Below are 7,119 nucleotides of genomic sequence, written 5' to 3' on the forward strand. Positions count from 1 at the left end.
GCTGTAAGACAGCTGTAAGCTATAAGATGGTCGAGCCGATGACAGTCCGAGGTAGAGTCTGGGTCTTGGAGATTGGAAGAGGAGACCAGGGATCTTCTGATCTTGATGGATCTAAAGACTTACAGGCCCGGAGCAATTTCACTTCTCAAATAGAGAGCTGAGGGACTGGCAGGATGCAGCGGCAGCAGCATAAGTGCGGTATAAGATGACCAGAATTGATACACAAGATGGAGTGGGCTGAGGAGTCTCTATGGGGACTGTGGCAGGGCGGTTGATCGTTGGAGCGATATGTGGAGGAATTCCTCGAGCTGTCACATCAGGTGGGCTGGCCCGACGCCTCTCTCGGCGCTGTGTTTATTTTGGGGCTGGATGATGAGAATATACGCTGCGATCTTCCAGCCTGTTATTTTTCCTTGATCGAACTAGTTTAATCTCAATCTCTATTGAGATGAACTAGTTGCAGCCTTTAGCCGGGTTCGAGACCCGCTCGGAGCGGTTGTGGTAGGACCCGGGTGTGAGGGGTTACACTAGCACAGCAGAAGTTTTCTCTTGGAAATGCCTTTAATTTTTCATTTGTTTAACACATTTTCCACACCCTTTGTCAAAGCAGTCACCACAGATCTTAGTGAAAAACCCCAAACTCTGTTGAATTCACTGTTTTGAACAAAAGAAAAACATCTATTCACAGCTGATAGAAAGTACTTGCATAAATGTGAATCTATAATGCACCTCTGTAAAAACAATTTGCACAATTCTTCACTCAGCAATCAGTCCTTATCCCTCTACAAAAGATTCCATCTCTGTCCTGTTATTTGTAAGTATGGACCAAAGAGGCCAAAGGCATAGAAGTTGAGTAAAAGGACATGGCAGGGGACCAGAGAAAGAGAAGTTTGCATACACTGTGGCATTGTGGAAGATTTACGTTACTGAAACAATTATGACATATCTATTTGATTTTGAATTGTGTAAATTTAAATTATTGACCTGTGTCATTTAACAAAACGTCACACTTTATATTAGGTGGCTTTAACTACTATGTACTTACATCATAAAATAAATACAATGTACTTATTTTGGTCATATTGTATTGCAAAACACTTTTGCTTCAATTTAGGTGAGATACGGGTAAGGCTCCTGGAGAATGGAGGCTGCACCCTCTATCGGATCAGGGAATATGGTCAGTTTTTGGCAGGGCAGAGGTTGACCTCTTCGCCAACACCTGTCCGTATGCTTTTCCCCGATCGCCCTGCTACCCTTAGGTTATTAGGCAAGTCAGGGAGAGGAGATGCTTTCTCCTCGTGGCCCCCCTCTGGAGGAAGACATTTTTTTTTTTCCCGGAGATGGTCCAGATACTGTCTGCAGCACCGTGGCAGATACCACTGAGGAGAGACCTTCTCTCGCTAGCGTAGGGAAAGATTTGGCATCCCCAGCCAGAACTGTGGAGCCTTCATGTCTGGCCATTCAACGGGAGCCTAACCAACTCCCAGCCAGAGTCAGAAATACCATTTTAGAAGCTAGAGCCCTGTCTACTAGATGTCTCTTATGCTCTTAAGTGGTCAGTCTTCAGTGACTGGTGTTCAGTACGTAGTCAGGACCCAATATCATGTGATGTGTCCCATGTACTGACTTTTTTACAAGAGCTTTTGGACAAACGCTTTTTCCATGCTCAAAGTTTATATGGCAGCTATTGCGGCGAATCATTCTCCTGAAGGTGGCCGTACGATTGGCAGAAACGACTTGGTCGTTAAGTTCCTTAAGGGTGCTCGACTGTTGAACCCTCCTCGCCCTAAAACTGTGCCTACATGGGACTTATCCGTAGTCCTAAGAGCCCTCAAGGGGGCCTCCTTTAAGCCACTTGCATCAATTGGCTTAAGGGCCCATACGTTGAAAACCACTCTGCTTTTGGCCCTGGCGTCGGTCAAAAGAATGAGTGACTTGCAAGTCCTGTCTGTCAGTGCTGCATGCCTTGACTTTGGGCCTAATGACTGCAAAGTCATTCTTCAGCCAGAGAGAGGCTATGTACCAAAGGTGCTCTCAACGCCGTTTAGAGCCCAGGTCATTTCCCTTCTGGCCCTCCCAATTGAGCATTCTGCATCGTTTAGACAATCAGAACAGTTCTTTGTATGCTTTGGAGGTTGCTCTAAAGGGCTGCCAATTACAAAGCAAAGATTGTGACGTTGGATTGTTGATGCTATAGCCTTGGCTTATGCCTCGGCTGACCTACAGTGCCCCATCGGGGTGAAGGCCCACTCCACTAGAGGGATGGCCTCGTCCTCAGCTTAGTCTAGCAGAATTTGTATTGGGGAGATCTGTGGTCATCGCCATCTACCTTTATTAGATTCTACAATCTGGACATGCCCGTCTTGCAGATGCGGCTGTTATCTGCTTGATTCTCTCTCAACTCCTCACTGGGTGGGTGGAGTTATGTTAAAAAGCAGACGAAAGCACCATTGATTAACAAATCAGGCTTCAGTGTGTGAGTAAACAGGAGTTTCCCCATAAGCAGTCTTCAAAAATGATGACGCAACGCTCGTGAGTAACTGGAGCGTTAACACACCTGATTCAGATAAAAGCTTGTTAGATGTGAGCAGTGGCGGTTCTAGACAAATTTTACTAGGGGGGCCAAGAAGGGGCCAGTGTTTAACCAGAGTGGCACATTAAAAAATGACAACAAATGATATTTAAAGAGTATAAACTTTATTTTACTTTAAAATCATACAAACATTTTAGGGATGCTCAAGAATTTGAACCGATTATTACTACAAGTTAAACGGTTTAATTTATTATTATTTTTTTTACGTTTGCTGCATGGTGAAAGAAAAAATAATGTTTACTCACGGGCGCGTGTCGACACGTGCGGTGCGGCTGTTCAGACATATTTTGCTGAGTAAGCACCTGCTTTACCTTCTCTTAGTTTGTGTAGCCTACTGTAACTGATGTAGTGCAAAAGAGGTAAGGCCATAAAAAATTATAAATACAGTACAGGGTACAAATACAGTGTGTCAATTCAATGTGAACAAAACTCCAGGGTACAACAAAGGGTACAACATTTTTGTTCACTGGGGCAAAAAAGGACGCTATGTCCCTTCCTCGTTTCATGATAACTTTTAGAAGAAGAAGAAATTTAGGGGCATGCATTGCCTTTCGTTTTTTGCATAGATATGATTTTCAGATTTTCTATGAAGTTTTTGGTAGCACTTTACAATGAGGTTCGTTAGTCAACATTAGTTAACTACATTAGTTAATATGAACTAATAATGAACTGCAGTATACAGCATTTATTAATCTTTGTTAATGTTAATTTCAACATTTACTAATACTTTATTAAATTCTTGTTAACATTAGTTCATGCACTGTGAACTAACAGTAACTAACAATCAACAGCTGTATATTTTTATTAACTAACGTTAACAAAGATTAACAAATACAGTAACAAATGTAAAAGTGTTACCAAGTTTTTAAACATCTCGAGACCAGTCATTTACAAACTTGATTTCATTATCAGTGTGAAAAACAAAAGTAACACGGTTATGTGCAAGAACAACAAGTCACTCACGAGATCAAATTGTTTTGCTTACCTTCGACTCTTGCAACAGGAGAAATAAATCGTAGCTCCTCTATCCAAGAGTAGTTCTAATTGTTGCTGCAGTGTTTGGGTGCGCCGCTCTAATTTACCCATGTAGAATGATGCGTCGCATTTGTTCCGCTTTTGGCGCTCGTGTGTAAAATCATAATAAATAATTTTTTTATTTGGTCAGCACGGGGGGGCCACAGGGGTGGCCAAGGACATTTCTACAGAGGCACGGGCCTCCCTTGGCCTCCGTGTAGAACCGCCACTGGATGTGAGCTCTGTGCTTGAACTGTGGTCAGATTGACATGGTCCCTGCACAGTGTTCATTGTTCTCTTTCCCTAATGAGCAGGGGAAATCTGTTGAAGTTTACTACAGTTTGGAACATTCATTCACATATTTGCCCTATGCCACCGCATACAGCTTCTGCACACACAGCTTCAAATGGACTAATCGTTCAAGCTGAGCATATACATTCCATTTGAATTTAAATTGTATTTATTTACAGATGCATTTATGTCACACTTCACACTTCTCTAGTAAGTTTAAACTGTGTGTGAAGACGCTGCATGCGTTGCGTAGCACAAATCTGTGAATGAATGTTCCGAAGTGTAGTAAACTTCAAAGGATTTCCCCTGCACAGGGAGTAAGGAGCAATTAACACTGTGCAGGGACCATGTCAATTGGAACACAGTTAATGCACGGAGCTCACTTCTAACGAGCTGGTTATCTGAATCAGGTGTGTTAAATAAGAGAGACATGCAAAATATGTAGAGCAGGAGGCGTAAGGATCGGAATTGAGAACCGCAGCTCTATGTGAAGGACATTATCCATTATAGCGGTGGTTCTCAATCCTGGTCCTTGGGGCCTCCTCTCAACATTTTGCACATCTCCTTTATTTAAAACACCTGATTGAGATCATCAGGTTGTTAGTTTAGTTCATGGATCTCTCTCCTAATGAGCTGATGATCTCAATCAGGTGTGTTAAATAAAGGAGACATGCAATATGTGCAGAGCAGGGGCTCCCCAGGGTCAGGATTGAGAACCACTAAGCAAGTGCTTATAGAGGACTCCCTTTAAAATTTTAGATTCATTTGTCTGACGATGCATTGTTTAACTATTGGAAAAAATCTAATTTCTATCTTTTTTTTTTGTACTTAGTGGTGTATCATGGGATTTTCTTAATCAAAAATGCTGCGGCAGAAAAAGGGTTGTGAAACACTGCCATAGAGGGTTAAGAATTTGATCAACTGATTGTAAACAGGCAGTGGTGTCAAAAGTATTCACATTCTTTACTCAAGTAGAGGTATAGATACTAGGATTTAAAAAGACTTTTGTAGAAGTTGAAGTATCAACTCAAGCTTTTTACTCAAGTAAAAGTAAAAAAGTACTGTTTTCAAAACTACTTAAAGTAAAAAAGTAAAAGTAATGTAAGGAAAAAAATGCCATTAAGGACAAAAGCTTAGGCCGCACCACAGGGGCCTATTGTGCACTTCCCCCATCTCCCCAAAAAACATTTCTAAAGGCCATAGTGACTATCATATTAAAATATTAATGTTGAAAAATTTGGGATGCACTAGGCTGCCTGTTTCAGCTGCATATATGCCGAATGAAAATAAATGCATTTTATTACAATGCAAATACATTAAAGAACCATAAATGTGTACTACTGAACATTAACATGTTTCCCAAATAGGGAGATATGATGACTAGTTGCTGACTATAAGTATTGTCAGAGGTGGAAAGTAACAAATTACATTTACTCGCGTTACTGTAATTGAGTAGGTTTTTTGTGTACTTCTACTTTTTAAAGTAACTTACTTTAACTTAAAGGGATAGTTCACCCAAAAACGAAAATTTGATGTTTATCTGCTTACCCCCAATGCATCCAAGATGTAGGTGACTTTGTTTCCTCAGAAAAACACAAACGAAGATTTTTAATGAAAACGGGTGTTGTCTGCCAGCCTTATCATGGACCTGGATGGGCACCAAACCTCTAAAAGTAAACAAAAACATGCACAGACAAATCCAAATTACACCCTGCGGCTCGTGACGATACATTGATGTCCTAAGACACGAAACGATCGTTTTTTATGAGAAACTGAACAGTATTTATATCATTTTTTACCGTTGATACACAGCCACGTCCATCTCTCCTGAGCACGAGTTTGGCATCAGTTATGTCACATGAGCACGCGCTTCTGGCGTAGAATACGCAAACGTTTTGATGTAAGTATTGTACTTAACTACATTTTAAATATTATCTGTTACTGAGTAAAAATTAAAAAATAAAAATAATACAATTAATATATTTTTTTAAATGTGCGTGGAGGGAAGGAAGAGATCTCGCACCGGAAACTACTGATTGCTTGATGAGCGAACAAACGCAGCTAACTAATAAGGAGTTATTGAAGAACTAACAGGTAACTATTCATTAACACTTGACTCATTACTGTTAACTACTAAGGAAGATGTGTTAACTAATCAGTATGTAATACAATTTTGTGAATGTGTTAAGTAACAGGTAGCTAATCAATAACTAATGTATTCTGTCATACCTCCTGAAGAACTACTATTAATGATCTAGTAGTTATGGTTCAAAAGACATAACTATGTAATAACTACTACAGAACAGTTATATGCAAATAGTCACCATAATAATCGGGCTGTGGCCCACAAATCAAGTACTTGAGTAAAAGTACAGATACCCTAATAAAATATTACTCCAGTAAAATTATAAATAGGCCTATTCATTTTCAAAACTACTTGAGTAAAAGGACAGCTACAGTAGTAACTTTGTTACACTCTACTACTATTATTAGCCTTTAATGAAAATGAAATATACTTTTGTGAAATCATCTGATAATTGTTTATTAATTACTAATTCACTATAATTTTACTTTAGAATAGGCCTTTTGTTGCAGGTTTGAAATAAGTCTTGCAGAATTATTTGATAATTATTTATTTATACTGTTTCAGGTTCGAAGTAATTCCTGCATAATTATCTCATAATTCTTCATTAATTACTTAACATTTCACTATATTTGCGCTTAAGAACAGGTCTACTGTTGCAGGTTTGAAATGAGTCTTGAAGATTTATTTGATAATTATTTATTAATTACTAATGATTTCCATTTGTTTTCACTTTAGAATACTGTTTCAGGTTCTAAATAATTCTTTATTAATTACTAATGGGTTCCCAATATTTTCCTTTTAGAATAGGCCTATTGTTTCAGGTTTGAAATAAGTCCTGCAGAATTATATGATCATTCTTTTGACAATTCTCACTCTATTTACTAATGGGTTACCGGTATTTTTACTTTCCCTCAGTCCTGGCCTTACATACAGGAACTGAATTAGTATGATATATGCTGAGGACACACAGTACTTTATGCAAAAAATAAAAACTACAGTAAGTTATCGCATGGCACTGGAGTGGTGGTTGGGTTCCTATCGGAAGCTAAGTGAATTACTTACAAAACATTCACAAGACAATTCAATACACAGGCAAAAACTCTATAAAGTTTAATGCATTTATTAATTATGCATT

The 7,119-nt window shown here is 39.2% G+C and overlaps 1 protein-coding gene across 1 annotated transcript in view; it reads right to left on the reverse strand.

The window, feature by feature from the left end:
* Window positions 1-7,119, reverse strand: part of LOC141319879 (protein NLRC3-like) — a 352,126-nt gene that overhangs the window by 116,413 nt on the left and 228,594 nt on the right. The window lies entirely within an intron of this gene.

Source organism: Garra rufa, chromosome 1, assembly GCF_049309525.1.
Source record: "Garra rufa chromosome 1, GarRuf1.0, whole genome shotgun sequence".
Lineage (NCBI taxonomy): Eukaryota > Metazoa > Chordata > Actinopteri > Cypriniformes > Cyprinidae > Garra > Garra rufa.